The 17036-nt window shown below is 40.7% G+C and overlaps 1 protein-coding gene across 3 annotated transcripts in view; it reads right to left on the bottom strand.

Annotated features, from left to right (window-relative positions):
* Positions 1 to 16175, bottom strand: part of LOC131037289 (guanylyl cyclase 1) — a 244855-nt gene extending 228680 nt beyond the window's left edge. The window contains exons 1-2 of one of the 3 annotated variants that reach the window (XM_057969374.2): positions 15920 to 16175; positions 15664 to 15785 (exon numbers count right to left, since the gene is read on the bottom strand). The gene's annotated coding sequence lies outside the window, so the exon portion shown is untranslated. Of the gene's footprint in view, positions 1 to 15663 lie in introns of all 3 variants that reach the window. The other 2 variants (XM_057969391.2, XM_057969368.2) reach the window with 2 other exon arrangements.
* Between the last annotated feature and the right edge of the window lie 861 nt (positions 16176 to 17036).

Consider the following 17036-nt stretch of genomic DNA (forward strand, 5'->3'; position numbering starts at 1 on the left):
GTATTGCAGGCAGCCTCGGGATTAGCAGCACTCAGAAAAGCAGGAAGCATCGTCCAAAAACCCAGTCAACAAAGGACAAGGAAGAGGTAACAGCGGACAATATTGTGTTTGAGGGTCTTAATGGAATAGACTGCAGGAATTGGTGGGCGAAGACACCTCACGACGGCCCAATAAAGAAAAATCTTCGCCAAGCACAGGTACATTGGGCTGTCCAAATGCCAATTTTCTGCATAAAAGATTTCGAGGTAGTTTTGCGTGCCATGATTGGCACCTATGATAGACACCGCCACCAGTCTGTATTTGACTATCAACACCAGCGGATAACTGTTTCTTTCACGGCAAGCGAGTTCAGCAGGGTGTTTGGCATACCTGGGTTGAAAGGAAAAAAAATTGATAATTCGCAAAAAATCGCTCCCGAAAACTGTGCCACCTTGCTACAGTTGATGTTGCGGGATAACCTCACACAGGCAAAAAAAGATAGCCTCAAAAGTGTTGGTAAGAGTAGGGGGGTCAAGAAAACATTTTTGGCGAAGGGAGTATGGCGATGCTTGTTGTCCGTAGTAAAGAGTCGCCTTACAGGCGCCAGCCACACGTCTGATATAGCTATCGCACAAATTGTGTTGATGAATGGGCTGCACAATGGAGTGGTGTATGATTGCGCATCACTATTGGCGGATAGGATGGACGAATTCATGACCCTCCAGTACAAGAAATTTTACATGCCACATCACGCCATTGGGTTATTTCTCGATGCAGTCCACACGCAGATCACCCCAGGCTCACAGCCATTGGAGCCACAGGGTCGTGTTGAACCGAACCAGCCGCCTATATTCTACTGGTCGCATTTGGATGTCTTGGCACATGGCGCGGAGGCACGTCTGGGCACTAAAAGGAAGAAGCCCGCCATGTCAGAAACAGAGTCCGACACAGAAGAGTCTGACGCAGAGGAGGAGGATGCTAATAGCGGCAGGGAGGAATCCGCTGACACCTCCCAGGTGTTGTGACCTTTTTTCACACATCGCCCCATTGCAAATGGGGACCCTCTCTTTTCCTGCTTTCTAGGGTTTTGTTAGTATCCTGTGACCTTTTGCTGCAGTTTCCCCAAGCCTTGTCCAGTTCAGAGCATTTCAGGCCCTGACGATTGAAAGTTAGTTTTGCAAGTTATGTGATTTCGGAATGCGAACACCACCAGAGTGCTTAGAAAGGCCAAAGGACGAAGATCGCAATTGATTTGGACGAATTTGGACAACTTTCTATTTTTAGAAAGTTTGCTTTTTTGCTTTTTTCCTTTTTTTTAGGAAGTTTCGTTTTTGGCATTTTTAGCCCAATCCCCGGTATAGCTATTTTTAGAAAGTTTTCCCTATTATTTAGGGATGTCTGCTTTTTTGCTTTTTCGGGATGCAAACCTAGGGTTTACACTTGCACCACTGACCAACGTCGACCGGAACTCGAAAACTCCAAGTTTCGACCTAAAAAGCTAAATCCCTAGATTTTAGGCTTTTTTTGCTTTTTCGGGATGCAAACCTAGGGTTTACACGTGCACCACTGACCAACTTCGACCGGAACTCGAAAATTCCAAGTTTTGACCTAAAAAGCTAAATCCCTAGATTTTAGGCTTTTTTGCTTTTTTGGGATGCAAACCTAGGGTTTACACTTGCACCACTGACCAGCTTCGACCGGAACTCAAAAACTCCAAGTTTCGACCTAAAAAGCTAAATCCCTAGATTTTAGGCTTTTTTGCTACTTCAGACGATCCACCTAAGCATGGATTTCAAATTTCAAGTTAATTCGGTTAAATTTGATTAAGCTATGAAATTTTGAAATTTCTCTGAAAATTCTTCTAAGTCTAGCTAACAAGGGTTTTGAAGTATTGTTGCAGGTTCAAACTCCACCACGATGTAGGAGACCATGTGTTGAAGACTCTCCAAAGTCTGCCATAGATTGGGAGGCCATGTGGGAGGACTCTCCAAAGTCCGCCAAGGTTGGGAGGCCATGAAGACCAACACTCCAAAGTCCGCCATGTATGTGTAGGGTGCATTGGGGAGACACCACCAAAGTCCACCATGTATGTGTAGGGTGCATAGGGGTATAGCCTAAAGTCCACCCAAGCATGCCAAGTGATGGAGAAGCCAAGTCTAAAGACCGCCATGTGTTGACGAGGCCATGATGGAGCAACCCCCCAAAGTCCACCATAAGTTGGAGAAGCCATCAAAGTCCGCCCAAGGTGGGAGCCATGCCTTGAGCCCTCTTCATACTCCGCCATGTCTTAGTAGCCCTTGGTGTCCCTAGCAAAACATATGGAAGACCTTCAAAACTCCGCCCAAGGTCTCAAATGATGGAGAAGCCACCAAAGTCCGCCCAGGAGCACCTTCCAAAGTCCGCCATACACATGGGAAGGCCCTCTAAACTCCGCCATACCTTGGAGAGGTAGGCAAAGTCCGCCAAAACTTGGAGAAGATGAAGATAAACTTCCAAAAGTCCACCTACACATGGAAGGTCAAACAAAGTCAACATGATGTCACAAAAATCCACAGAGATTTCAAAATTAAATCCAAAATGAAGAAAATATCTAAGGATTATTAAATATCTTCAAAATAAATCCAAAATGGAAAGTTTTTTTTGGTGGAAAAGAATATTGAAATATTATTGAGATATTAAATCAAAATGGAAAGGTTTTTTTTTGAAAGGGAATATTGGAGAATTAATAAATATCTTCAGACTTAAATCAAAATGGAATGTTTTTTTTGAGATATTGTCTTAAAACTGGGAAACATGAAGTTCAAATTAGAAGTATGAGTTGGATGATTTTAAGGGTTTCTACTTGAAGATTTAACCTTGTCTACAAATACTTCATTATCAACTTCATTATTACACCAAGAAGTTCAAAGTTATTAAGGAGAGCTTAGTAAAGTATGTCAGTTTGAAGAACATCTGGAGAAAATTCTAGATATTGCTAGAAGTTGGATAATATTTTTTGGCAAAAGTTTTACAGATTTTTGGAGAAAGGCAACTAGCACGAGGAAGAATTATCTAAACTTTTCTGAATTTTCTGAGTATTCTGGAGAAAATTCTAGCCTTACTTCTATCCAAGTCAGAGGTGAAATTAGAATTATGAATTTTCTGAATATTTTCCAGAATTTAATAAATGATTTTTTTCGAAAATTTTGGAGGAAGAAAATCATTTTTTTTGGCTAAGTATGAAATTTTTTTTTGAAAGTTTTGACACTTGGTGGTAACCACAACCAGCCTTAAGACTGAGGGTTTTTAGGTGGAAATTCGATTTTTATGGCTAAGTATGAGAATAAAAATGGAAAATTTTCCAACACTTAGCCATTTCGCAGCCCCCTTATTTTCAAAACTTTGCAAATCATTTTCTAACTTTAAAATTTCATTATTTGCTTGCAAGCCCCAGACGTTATGAAATTCCAGGTAGACAAAGATGCTCCTCCAGAGTCGAGAATGACTTCAAAGTGGAAGAACATCAACGACACCAACCTCGGACACATCAACCTGAGGGAATTTAAGAAGCGAATGTTTGGTCTGGACAACCTTGTGCCTACCACTATTGCGTGAAAGATGATAAAGAGTGGTATCGTGCATGCTGTTGGCTTCCTCCCCACCATGCAGTGCAATGAACTAGTAGTCGAATGTGCCAAACACTACAACCCCATCAGTAAAGACATCGTTGCACCTGATGGAAGAGTGCTGGCGAATGTCAGCGATGAGGCCATTAGAGAGGCCTTCAAGATCCCAGAGTACCACAACACAGTGTATATGACAAAGGACGAAGCTGACAGTCTGTACCATGACCACCTAGAGGAATATGATGCCATAGTTAACCATTCCTGGCTAGACAAGCCGAGGAAGGGCGCCTCTAAACTCCAGAGAAAGAGCCTAGTGCGAGCATACTTCAAGGAGGACATTGGGGACATGATTGTCCTGCTCAATAGAATAACAAGAAATCCTCAGGGAGCTCCATTCGAACCCTGGATGTATTATTTCATTAATGAGATAATCAATGGAGTAAAAATGATAGGCTGGGCCCGGATGATCAGCGACAACCTAGACAGCCAGCTAAGGAACCTAGAGACGAATAGGACTTTCTTCATGAGTTCTTACCTGTTTTATTCTTTGGCCAGGACCTACAGGTACAAAGGTCTCACTTGTAGAGGAGAAGTTGGGAACAAGGAGAACCAGTTTCCAATATACGATTGCTATCCCCAGCTCCACATGGAGGAGAAATTCCATTTCAAAAGGGTGAATGATACCTTCCTGATGCACATTACCCGGACACTTCAAGGTGGCCTGCACCAGAGGCTGTCTCAAGAGTCTATGGACTTCATCGGTCGGTTCGGGTGTTGGTACATCCAATATCCAAAATTCACTTACCTCCGAATTCAGGGATTCTCCAGGCCTCCATACAAGCTTCCAACTTACCCTACCAACCGAGTGGTGTTGCTCGAGGTTGTGAGACAATTCGAGGAGCATATAGTGATTCAAAGGGATAAGCAGAAGAAGGTTGGGACGTCCTCACTTACAATTGGTAATGGGCTGGAAACATGTCCATCATCACAGGCTGCTGCAACCACTGAGAAGGAGCTGGCCTGGTATCCCTTCTATCAATACAAGGCAAGAAAAGATTTCGATCCATTCCATAGGATAAAGAAGATCGAAGGAACAACGTTTGAACACAAACTGGATCTAGAAGACTACTGGGCTAATGCAGCCGATAGCTTCGAGATTAGGAAGAGATTCTGGTCAAGAATCCCGTTGGGTGTGGTGAGAGCAACAAAAGTATTCAGAGTTGCCGATCAGGTAGAAGAAAGCCTAGAACTTCAGCAGCCGAGATTTGAGAAGATGAAAAATGAACCCTTAGTCTTAATAGATTGGACAGAGGGAGAGAAATCAGATCTAGCAGACCTCATGAGGTAGGTGGTTGAGTATTCAAGGTGGTGGACGTCTGAAAAGAGAAAACAGTTGAAGGCCAAAGGTGTGACCTTGACTTATGAATTAATGGGAGTAGATGATACTCTGTTCGTCAATCCTTGTACCTCCGCCGGTGATGCTCGAAATCCAAAAAGTGTTGGGTCTCGAAAGAGGAAGGAGTTGGTTGGAAGATCCACAAAGGTCACAGGGAAAAGGGTTGTAGGTAAGAGAAGAGAATCCAGCGAGAGTCACTCCATCCTAAGTGTTGCTTCCATTGCGCCCGATCAGAGTGCAACTGGGGAGCAAGAGATGAACATCTGTGTGATTGATGATGAAGTAAGAGTGCTTTCCCAGCCAATTGAGGAAGTAGTGGAAAAGGTCTTCCAAAGTCCAGACAGAGAGCGAATTGAAGCACCTACAATCTTCTTGGATGGCATACCAGCAAACCCGGGAGAGGCAGATGATGAGTTTAATCGGAACACTGTAGAACAATCAACCATTCCGGATTGGCTGAGAGCAAGGATAAAGGCCACGGTTCCCAAAGAGGCCCACTCAACCGAGGAGGTCACCGCAGCATTCCTGGAGAAGGTGAATGAACCCACTATAGCTAAACCACCCAAACCCACCAGGAAGTTTTCCCTAATTCAGAGAGACAGTGCCGGATTCAGGACAGTCCAGATAGCGGTGCCCAAAGAAGGAAAGACTAGAGACAATGTCACCGCAGATGATTACAAGGTTACCACCATAGAGCTGGGTAAGCCCACCTAGGACCAAGAGATCCAATATTTTGCTGACTCCTGCAACGTTCTAAAGACGAGGCTGGCTCACGAAAAGGAAAAGAGGAAGAAGGTTGAAGAAGAGAACCAACAGTGGAAGAAGTATGTTCTCCATCTTACCAGCCCACTCAACCGTGAAGTCCCGGCTACTCCACCATAGCCTCTTCAACAGGGATCAATGAAGGACTATGATGATATGAAGGGCTCGTACACTCAAGAAAAGGAATAGATTTCAGACGCTTCTGTGCGTGTTGACACACTGGTAGAAAACTTAGCATCGGCACACGAGGCAACTTCTTTATTGATTGATCGTATCCAGGATCTAGCCTCCAATTGGGAAGAGGTGGATGAAATTCAGAATGAAATACTCCCTCGTCTAAAGGTTATCTGAGGCATGTCGAAGAGGAGCTTAGTGGATGCAGGCATCATACAGACAGGAGACAGGTACGACTTCGGCACATGGTACTATACTCTGGTCACTCGGATTGAGGTTCTTAAGAAATCCGAGACCAAGTGCTTTGAGACAGAGGCAAGTGTTAGAGAGATCCTGGGCAAGGTATTCCATGTGGCGTCAGAGATCTGGAAGAAGGAAAGCCTAAGGGAGAAGGATTTACAAGCAGAGAACCTGAGAGCCAGGATTCAGGCAAGCTTCTTCAGGGATTCAGGGATGATTGACAAAGGCGATCTTTCAAAGATTGCAAACTTCCTCTCCATCGATGATGCCTTCCTCACCCAAGCAGTTGAGCGAGAAGGCATCCTTGCCATATGTACCGATAATGTGGACCTCGTCTACTTCCAGATTGGCAGTTTGCCAAGTGTCACCATGGAGGAGGTCAAGCTCATTGTGTCCAGATACGTTGAATCTCTGAAAGAAAAAAGTGGCCACTCACCCCAATGAAATTAGCAGTTGCGCCACGTGTCACTCTTCCATTTGTTTGAACTGATAGTATTTCGGGAAACCCTAATTAGGGTTTAAGACTTTCAATCTTGGCCCTTGATCGCTGTTTGATCTCGGCCATTCATTCATTTTGAAAAACTATATAAGGTTGCCTCCTCTCATTTGGAGAGTATGAGGTTTTGATGTATTGTTGCTTAAGGTCATTTCCAGATAATATATTGCATGTGCGCTGCTTTGTAATCTCTATTATTTGAATGATTTGCATGGTTTCAATTGCCTCACACTTAGTTAGACTTAATTTAGATCTGCTTTCATTGTTGTTAATTTGAATGAAGGATTTGATAAGTGTCAATTGATGGTGTATCTCTGCTCATACTTTTGGTGTATGGATGATTTCCATCTCACCGTGCAAAGTTAGTCTGAGCCCATCCTCTGTGCATCCCAACATCTCGATCATAAGCACAACCCATTGAAGATTGCACCGGCCTTGTGTAGTTGTCCCTAGTGTGGCGAAGCAAGGTTTGGTTTCTCAAGAGCACCAAGTTGATACCATCTCCAAAATTCATAGGATTAGATTAACCTCCTCGAACCCTATCCTTTTTCCCTTTCTTTTGAAAGTCTAAATCCCAAAAAATTCCCAAAAAAAAAGAAGAGCCTAAAATTGCCAAATCCATCCAAGTTCAGCAGTTCAAGATACTTGTCAATGTAAGTCCCCCTTGAAATTTCAGCATACACTACCCAAGAAGCTATTCCACTAAAGTCGCTTGTTCGCACATATAGACCTTGGAATCAGTAGTGATTTTTCAGGAGAGGATAGAATACCTTCGGGTATCCTATCCTAATGTTTGGTAGATGATAAAACAAACACCAACACCAAGTGAGCGGAGGGAGTTTTTGGTTGGCAGGTAGAGGGGGTGACCAGTTGCCTGAAGAGGAGGTAATGGAATCGGTAGGCACAGAAGGGTCCGCACCAGCCAATATTGTTCTAGCATCGCACCAAGCTCAGGTCCAGTTTACACCAACACGCTTACCAGAGACTTGCCAGTTGGCGGTGCCACAGTCATTCAGGACAGTCAGTGTAGTCACCACGGTGCCAGTACCTAGCTTTGGGCAGCTTCGGGTGACGATCGCTATGACACCATGTTGGTAAACAGATTTGTCACTATGGTCGTTTACCTGAAACTGACCCTGTTTGCCCGATGAGCAATGACAAACGTTCCAACAGTTGGAGAGATCGTTCTGTGAAACACGATCTTCCTCTACGTTTGAGAGGGGCAACTCCCTCGTATGATAGGGGTATTTAGGATTTTCGTGTACTTTTAACCTGAAAGTACATAAAGGAGAAAGCATAGAACTTAAAGAAGATAAATAACAGAAACCCTACTAGAAGACATACGAACACCAAGTAGGATTCCATAAATGATAACAATCACAAAAGGGATTACCACCAAAAAAAAAAGGTTAGTCATGCGACAATGATGAAAGAAGTACAATAAACCTCGACACACAAAGAGATAGGTTGTACCAGCACATGCAAGTCAAGATACCATGAGATGATGTGTTTCATCAATGGATTTCACCAATACATAAAGGGATTACTAATTCAACATACGAGAAATTAGTAACGATAACTCATGAATACATTCAAGACACATGAACTTAATGCATTCTTCATTATCCTTTTTGAAAATATACAAGTTCAAAAATCCCTTAGTTCAAAGGTATGAATATCAAAAGATCTCACTTTGTTTTTCTACAAAATTCTGCAGAGTTTTCCCCCTCTGTAAGAGTCCCCTTTACATTACAAATTGCCTTGTATTTATAGGCTTCCTAGAATAACCACCTTAGTAACTAACTTTAATCCTGGGTTAATAACTAACTCTTTTCTGCGTGAATTTCAATGAGTTAGTAACCTACACTTTTATGCGCAAAAGAAGTCAACTTTCTAACCTTGGGTTACAATAAGCGACATAAGTCACTTTTTACAAAAATAGTATCAAACCCATTACATTGAAGAAATAATTTGTTTGTTGATTTTGTCGAGGTGGCCTCCATCTTCATTTGCTTCATTTGATCTCGTAATCATCTCACCATCTGAATTCATGCCTACAAGCTCTCGAACATCCTTATCCATCATGAACATAATATTTCTTTGAACAATAAGAAGGCTTATATGATGAGGACGTTATCATGTTCATGACATTATTTCCATGGTCTCCTAGCTCTTGTGTGTTGTTCCATTGCGGTTGGAGAATGTTGGTTGAGGTTCGTGAAATTAGTGTTGCAATCTGCCAAACCCTTAAAGTTCCTTGACTATGGTTCCACAAGCTCTGCACTTAGATCTTCCCAACAAATATATTTGTCTATTCCTTGCGATCAATGTGAGCCATGAGTCATGCCATTACATTTGTTTGAAATCACCGCAAGGCATGAGATAAATTCGAGGCATTATGTAAAATGAATAGAACGTCTTGTCTTACGCTTCACATTCTTCATGTATGACAACCATGGCTTTATATCTTGACAACAATCCTCATTTATTTAGTGCTGCGATGAATTTACAAACTCTGTTTCAAAGTTTTCATTTTGCATAGGCATGGAGGGTGGCGGCAAATAATTTGACTCTATACCTACCAATTGCATTCACTTTAAAGTTTCTATCACTTTTCCAATAAGTGCATGCATGTATCGCTGCCATCATTTCATTACATTCCTGGGATGGAATCTCTTCGAGGCACTTTAACAAACAATTCGTGTGCTTGGTCTATGTTTCCATATTTCGCCTTTCGCATCCTGTCAAATGGTTCACTTGCTGTGCATATCAACTTGAGCATTTCTAACTATAATATCTGATAGAGATCTGCCTTTAATCATGCTTTGATGGATATTTCTTCACTGCTCAAAAACTCACATTTTGACACGGGCCAAAAAGATGCTGAAAAAGGTCGTGGAATTTTGATGAATGTCTTTTTAGGCTGATTGCATTTGCTTGAACGTCTCTGAGCCCTTTTCAACAAACCCATTCTGTGCATATCCTGAGATCATCGCATTCCATGAGACCGCATTATTTTGTGCATTTTTCCAAACAATTCACTTGCCCTGCCGATGCTTGTACGTTTGGCATTCTGTCAAACAAAAAGTTATGACTTTTCAACTCGCACTTCTTATAGGCAAATAGTCAAACATTTTGCATGCTACCTCTGCTTCCAAATTTGCATTCAGTGGGATGACATCTCTGAGGCATTTTGTAAAACATTTCACGTGCCTCACCTCACTACAATCTTCCATAGGTCGTGCCTGATATTTTGTTGCAACAATCATTGTATTCAATGAGGTGATATATATATTTGACCCCACTTTGCTCAAACACTTCTCGCGCCTTATCTACGCATCCAATATTTGCAAACATGTCTACCAAAGCGCTTCAAACTCTAATATCTGACAAAAATCCCGATCCATTATGTTTTGATGGATGCCCATTTTCTGTTTGAGACTCTTTGGTAGAAAAGGAAGTTGGCAAAGTTCAGCTTTATGCATGATAATTGCATTTGCTTAAAAGCTTCATACTACCATATTTTCTTGAAGGCATTTGATCAAGCAGTTCTCATGCTCAGTCTATATGTCCACATTTTCATGCATGTTTAACAGGGAACTGGTGCAAATATAAAATTTGATAAAAAGATACCTCTGCACAGGCTTAGAAGATGGCGACAAATGTTATTTAATTTGGATTTACACTAGCAAAGTGCAGTTACGTTTCTTTTTCATTTTCCACAAATCATTTTCATGCCTATCCTGAAGTAAATGCTTCCCATGAGATGACATCCATTTGAGGCATTTCATCAAACAATTCATATGTTGTGAATAAGCAATCATGGCATCAAATGAGACCACATTTTATTCGAGGCATTTTGTTTAAGCCATGACCTTTGTTTATGCTTTCAAATACTTACCATGTATGTTATGTCAAAACAATTCACGTGCATTGTCTGTGCTTCCACGGTTTGCATTTATGTCTACCCGAGCAGTTCTAACCTTTGCCATGCCTCACAATTTGCAGTCATGTCTTCCAAAGCAGTGGCAACCACAACATCTGAATAACCTCATCTATCCATTGTATTCTTTGATGAATGTCCATAACTTGTTCATAAGCATTTTTTTTTTTAAACTCTTATGGAGGAGGTTAAGAATGCTCTAGGATGGAGCATTTCTAACCTTCTTGACAAAGCGGGCCCACGGGGTTAGAAAATGAGGTTAGAGATACTCAGTTTTGGAGCATTCTTAACCTTTTTGTGAGAGGTTAGAAATATGGGTTAAGAATGCTCAAAAATTGAGCATTTCTAAACATTTTGGCAAAAGGTTAAGAAACGAGGTTAAAAATGCTCAAAAAGTGAGCATTTCTAACCTTGTGCTTCAACGAGCTATCCTTTACACCTTGGAAACCATTTTTAATTGAGAATGGATCAAGGGAGAATGCCACCGATGTCTGAAGACGATTTTCTTATCGCAAATGACCAAACATATTGAAATAATTTAAAATATTAAATTATCATTTGAGAAATAATTTAAATATTTTAAATATATCGCTTTGGCTGGAGAAAAATGGCATAACTTTCAAACGATAGGGAGTTAGGTCCTGAAATTCGAAACACGCGTCAATGGAAGGGAAATAGGTCCAGACAATTATTTACACCTCATGAAGAAGCCTTAAATGAGATATTTTAATCATTTGGGAGCAACAGACACCAAAAATTGAAAGTTTAAAATATGACAAAGTATGAACTAGGTTCAGGTGAAAGTTGGCCACATGATATAAAATGACGCTTAGATCCTGATTGTCAACTGGTTTCCCTCAATTTGTGGTAATTTTCAAAATTCTTCCATTTTTCATATTTTTGACTAGTAATGACCTTGGACAACACGCTCATTACTTACACATAACACCCATTGGACCTTTACTCAACACTAAGACTGATTTGAAGTTCAAATTTTAGGTAGGCCAAATATGGGGGCAACACACCACCGAGGGTCAAGACCACAGCAAGGATCGACTCTAGGGTGGCCTCAGTTCACTAGGATGGGTCGGGTATCTTGGCGAGTGCGGGGGCTTCCACGGAGCAGGATGTGTCGGGTGTGCCAAGTTATATGCAGGAGGTAATGATGGAAGCAGGCGCTCTCCAGGATGACCTCAGTGCCTGGTTGAGTCGTTACCAGCTCACACCCGTGGCACCTGTAGGGGAGGCCACTCTATCTCCAAGCAGGGAGATGCATTCTCTAGATATCATTGATCTCGAGGAAGGGAGTTCTCCCAGTAGTAGGGCGCTGCAGAGGGCTGCTTCACCCCCGGTGGATGTAGTAATTGGTCCTTACAGAGAGGAGGGGGTGCCTATGGGAGTGCAGCAGGGTGCAAGAGAGTTGGAGCAGTTCATTGTCAAGATGACTCTAGGAGCACAGCGGCTTGTGACATCTGCAAGACTCCAAGAGGATGTCGCCATGATCGAGCAGATGGAGAGGTTGTTGACTTTTGCCCACACCGGATGCAGAGAAGAGTTTGGGAGGTGTTTTGAGTCTGTTGGGTGGCCTGAGACGAAGAACCTGGGGATGCTGGAGGCTTGGCGCCTCACTGAGGGGGTTGGCGAGACCCGGATGCAGTCCTTGTTGAGAGAGGTGGAGCAAGCCTTACGCGAAGGCTATCTTGAGCTCCGGAGGACGCAACACATGGCATCCACAGCTGAGGCCTTGCGCGTAGCAGCAGTGACGGCTCGAGAGGAGTTGACTGTCAGGTTTCGGGAGGTTGAGGCTACCATGGCACAGACTCGGACAGCAATGGACATTCTGGTAGCAGATAAGTCTACCTTGGTTATGCAGCTGGAAGAGGAAAGGGCATCCAGAGCTCGGTTAGAGACTCGATTGGTCAGTGCACTAGAGAGCCTGGACAAGAAGGATAAGGAGGTGTTGGAGGCAACCTATATGGTTAAGACTGCAATGGAGAGGCAGATGGTGGCAGAACGGGATCTGAAGAGGAGGATTGAGCAGGTGTACGAACTGCGTGGGCGATTGGCTTCCACCACTACACCACCATTGGCGCCTTCTTCATCAAGGACGCCCCCTGCACCCCCTTAGTTTTTGATTTTGAGTTCTGTAGTAGCAATGTATTCCCCATTTGTTGCAAGTCGTCTAGAGACAACCTTTCTTTTTTGGGGGGGATGATGTTGGCAGCAATATTGTACAAGAATAAAACTAGTTAATTAAGTTGTATTTGTCTTTGTTAGTTCGGTAACCGAGGGATGGTAGTTACGGGTGCGACGGTTGGCCCTCGCACCCCCTCGGTAAATTTATATACCTTGGAAGGTAACTTGTACGAACACACATGATTATGAATGGGATAGCATCTCTTATGTTTTATCTGATATCTATGGCATTATTATTCTGCATTTAGTGTTCTATCTATATGTTCTAAACTATTCACCCAGAGGGTAAACAGTAATTTTGAGTATCAAATCTATCAAGTACACGTGCAAAGTCAAGGTCTCAACCCAGTCACTACTCCATCAATCAAAAAAGTTCCACATCAGCACGTCTAAATGCAATGTACCTGACTCGTCCATGATGGCACAAACTTCGAAGCACCTACCCTTATTATCTATTGGTCATGCCAAAGTGTTGTAATTATTTCATTGGCCAAAATTGAGTTTGTTGTAACAAACCCTAATTAGGGTTTGCATTGTAAAATCTTAACCATTGATCAATTGAGAGCATTATAAAAGGCTCAAGCTCTTCATTTGTAAGGGTTAATAGTTAGTGAATAGAGTAGTGAATAGTGAATAGAGCTAAGATGGTAGCCAAATTAGAATAGAAGCTAGATTAGGAGAAGGCAAAGATTGTTGCCAAACCTTGTTGTAAAGAGGAATTGATTTCATTGAAGTTATGGTGAATTTGATTTCTTACTTCAACAACTTGCACGGCCTTTACTTCTCAATTTACTTTCATGCTGATTAGATTGAGTGGAGGAAATTGTTGAATGTATTTGTGTGGAATCCGTTTAGTCCATACCACTAGCCATATGAGCTTAACTTCAAATTGTTATAAGTCCATTGCTTATGCATTAACTTGAATGGTAATCAATGTTCGATGATAATGATTTGAAAAACTTGGAATTATCCCATAGAAGATTGCACTGAGCTTGTGTCAAATTGTTCAAGTTGATGGAGACACCTTGCCCAGTAGGATTCCATCTAATCATTCACCCATCTTCTTACATTCTAGGTCTTAGAATAGACTCTCTCAACCCTTTCTCTTTTGCCTTTTTTTTTTAAAACTCAAGCTAGTTTAGGATAAAAAGCATCACAAGATTGCAACATCAAATGATCTAAGTTCCAGCAATTCAAGCATTCAACAATTCAACTTAAGTCCCTTTGTGATCCCAGCATAATCACATCAAACCAACAAGCTTATCCACACGTCAAGACCTGACATACCAGAACCTTGGAGTTGTCTCAAGTGATCCTTAAGCTAATCTTCAGCATTTGAGTAACTTTGTTCAAGAGAAGATAAAATACCCAATTCTGCGTTCGCATGTGCATGAAAAACACATCAACAGGAACCTCCCCTCATAATAGAGGAGCGAATTTGTCCCATACACTGCTGTAAGTCTATTTTGACTTGTGCAATAATATTATACCAGCAGTAAATTTTTTAAAGAAAATATTGTTAGAATTTTGGGTTACTCAGCTGTTGTTCCTGGGTGCAGAAAATTAGCAGAAACATCCTAAATTTAAGATACTATGGTTACCTTTCCTAAATTTCAGTACCAAGTTTACAGTTAATATATAACCTTGCAATATCCATCTTTAATATTTAGAATTCTAAGATTCTTCCATAATAATAAAAATTGCAACAACAGAATTCTGGTTTCAGTTTTATTGTCTTATTCTTTTGTACTTTCAAAAGTTTGTGCATGCAAGTTAGAGCACTCAATTGTAGGTCTCAGAATTGCAGTGCAGGTTTGATCAAAGGTTGAGTTAGTCAATTTGTTTCAAACCCTAATAAGCACAATCTACAGACCATGTGCTGAATTTAAAAATGGTATCAGAGCATTGCTACTAAGATCTTCCAGGTTCATGAATGGAACTTGCTGCTATCTGTGATAGGGAGTTGCAGAAAGATTTCAGTGCTTTACTTCAATGATTGAAGTATATCAGACCTGCGAAAGGTTATAAAGTGTGATGCCCTAGGTGCCCTAGTAATTGAATTGTTGATATACACCTGTGATAGATTGTTGACCTGATTTAATTTTAACTAATTTGTTCAATTTCAACATGTTCCATCTGTGCAAACATGACTAGTCTTGGTAGTGGGTTTTTAAGTTGAGTGAGTTAAATTTTTTTAAATGCCTCCTGAGATCGGGGGTGACCGGCATCAAGGGATGTCATCCCCGGTACAGAGACAGAGTTTTGAGGCCAAGGGACACGTCCCAAGGTAACATAGGATTAAATACTCTTTTATCTTCCATGATGTGTTATGTTAATGTAAGTTTTTCAAAAACAAAAAAGCTGTTTATCGGTTTTGCCTTGGTCCCTTTGAACGGGAATTACAGTCTTTTTCTCTTAAATTCTAAGTTATATTATATAGATCTGGAATTCAAATTCAAGATGGTTGATGCAGTCACTAAGTCTAGCCATAGAAGCAATCAAAGATCTCTCATTATATAGTTAGCAAAAGTCAATGCTACAATAGACGGGGAGGATGCGAAAGTCATTTTGTTATACAGTCTGCCTTATTCAGCAAAGTCAATTTTACTCTTAGTATATGCCTTCTCAAACTCTAGAATATATTGCATCCCTTTAGAATCCACCAACAAGATGGAACATTTTCGAAGCCTGAAAGGAATCAATTTTAAACCTAGGGTACTGGGTTAATGTTGTGATTAGTTATCAGGCCCTGTGCCGTGTAAAACAGCTCCTATGATGTGCTACCATAACAGCCCTTTCAAATATGTAGATGAAAATTATACCATGTTAGAGAAAATGAAAATAATTGATGTCATTGATATAAAACACTAACCTTGATCAAGAATTCAGATGTGCATTGCATCTTCTGAAATGGTAGCCCAATGACATAGGCGGACACCCCACTCAATCCAGAAGCAGCACTTCTGCCCCTTAATTACAAGCTAAAATATCTACCTACAGATTCTCATTTACAAGCAAGGCTCAGCATCGAATTGCGTTTACAAACATGGCTCAGCACCGAATTGCGTTTACAAACATCTATAAATGATGAAGGAATATAATTGGGTGGTCAATATTTTTAGATTTACCGGGACCCTGCTCAAAAGCTAAATAATTGCCTCCGTTGATCTTCCCCTTCTACCTTTTTAGACTTTTTCACAATTTTCGAATCTCCATACCCAATTCGGGAAGGATGAAATAAGAACTATCAACCCGAATATCCAAATCAGGAATCTCGTACGCCAAGGACAATCTCATCTAGGGCTACAAGCAACCCTATTATATTGCGCCAGGTTGGACTCAGACGTTGGAATTTACAAGTTACGGTTTTTTGCCGCTACAATAAACTTTTAATGATCCATTAAACTTTTAAAAGATATGCATTTATGATTAGTGAATGATAACACTTATAACTTGCACGGTATAGTGTATATTTCAATGCTATATGGATGCAAGTGAATCTCAAAATCTAACTTATGATTTTCTATTTGAGAAGGAAAAAGCATTGAAGATGATAAGTATCCAGACGAGGTAGGAAAATAATAGATTTTCATTCAATGCAAGCAACGAGATTAAAGCAGCAATATGATCAATCTTCACATGATGTCACAAATGCAATAAATTTGTGTCTGGTATAGGTATGTAATGTAATGAAACCTTCATGGTGCAAGTATATAATGCAATAAATTTGTGCAATGTGGTAATATGATAGATTTTTATATGATGCATGTCATTAATTCGATTAAATTTTATTAGAAATGATGATATCAATTGTAAAAAGTGCTAGCATGTAATGTAATGAAACCTTCATGGTACAAGTATATAATGCAATAAATTTGTGCAATGTGGTAATATGATAGATCTCTATATGATGCATGTCATTAATTCGATCAAATTTTATTAGAAATGATGATATCAATTGTAAAAAGTGCTAGCAACAATAAACACCCTTTCAATTGATTGCATCCAATAGATGAGTGATCCCACAATAGTGTCTCATTTTTTTATCTAAGTAGGATGTTCAAAGTCAACATTTTTTAGCAATTTTCAATTTGTATCACTTATAGGGAACAAATGATCAAAAATTTTAGGACAATGTAAATTAATGAGATATAGTATTTTCTATGTAGATTCGCACTATTTTTTAAAATTAAAGAATTATTTATATCATTTTTTCACCAATTTTTTTGTTTATTTTTATTGGGT

The sequence above is a fragment of the Cryptomeria japonica genome, chromosome 6 (genome assembly GCF_030272615.1).
Source record: "Cryptomeria japonica chromosome 6, Sugi_1.0, whole genome shotgun sequence".
NCBI lineage: Eukaryota > Viridiplantae > Streptophyta > Pinopsida > Cupressales > Cupressaceae > Cryptomeria > Cryptomeria japonica.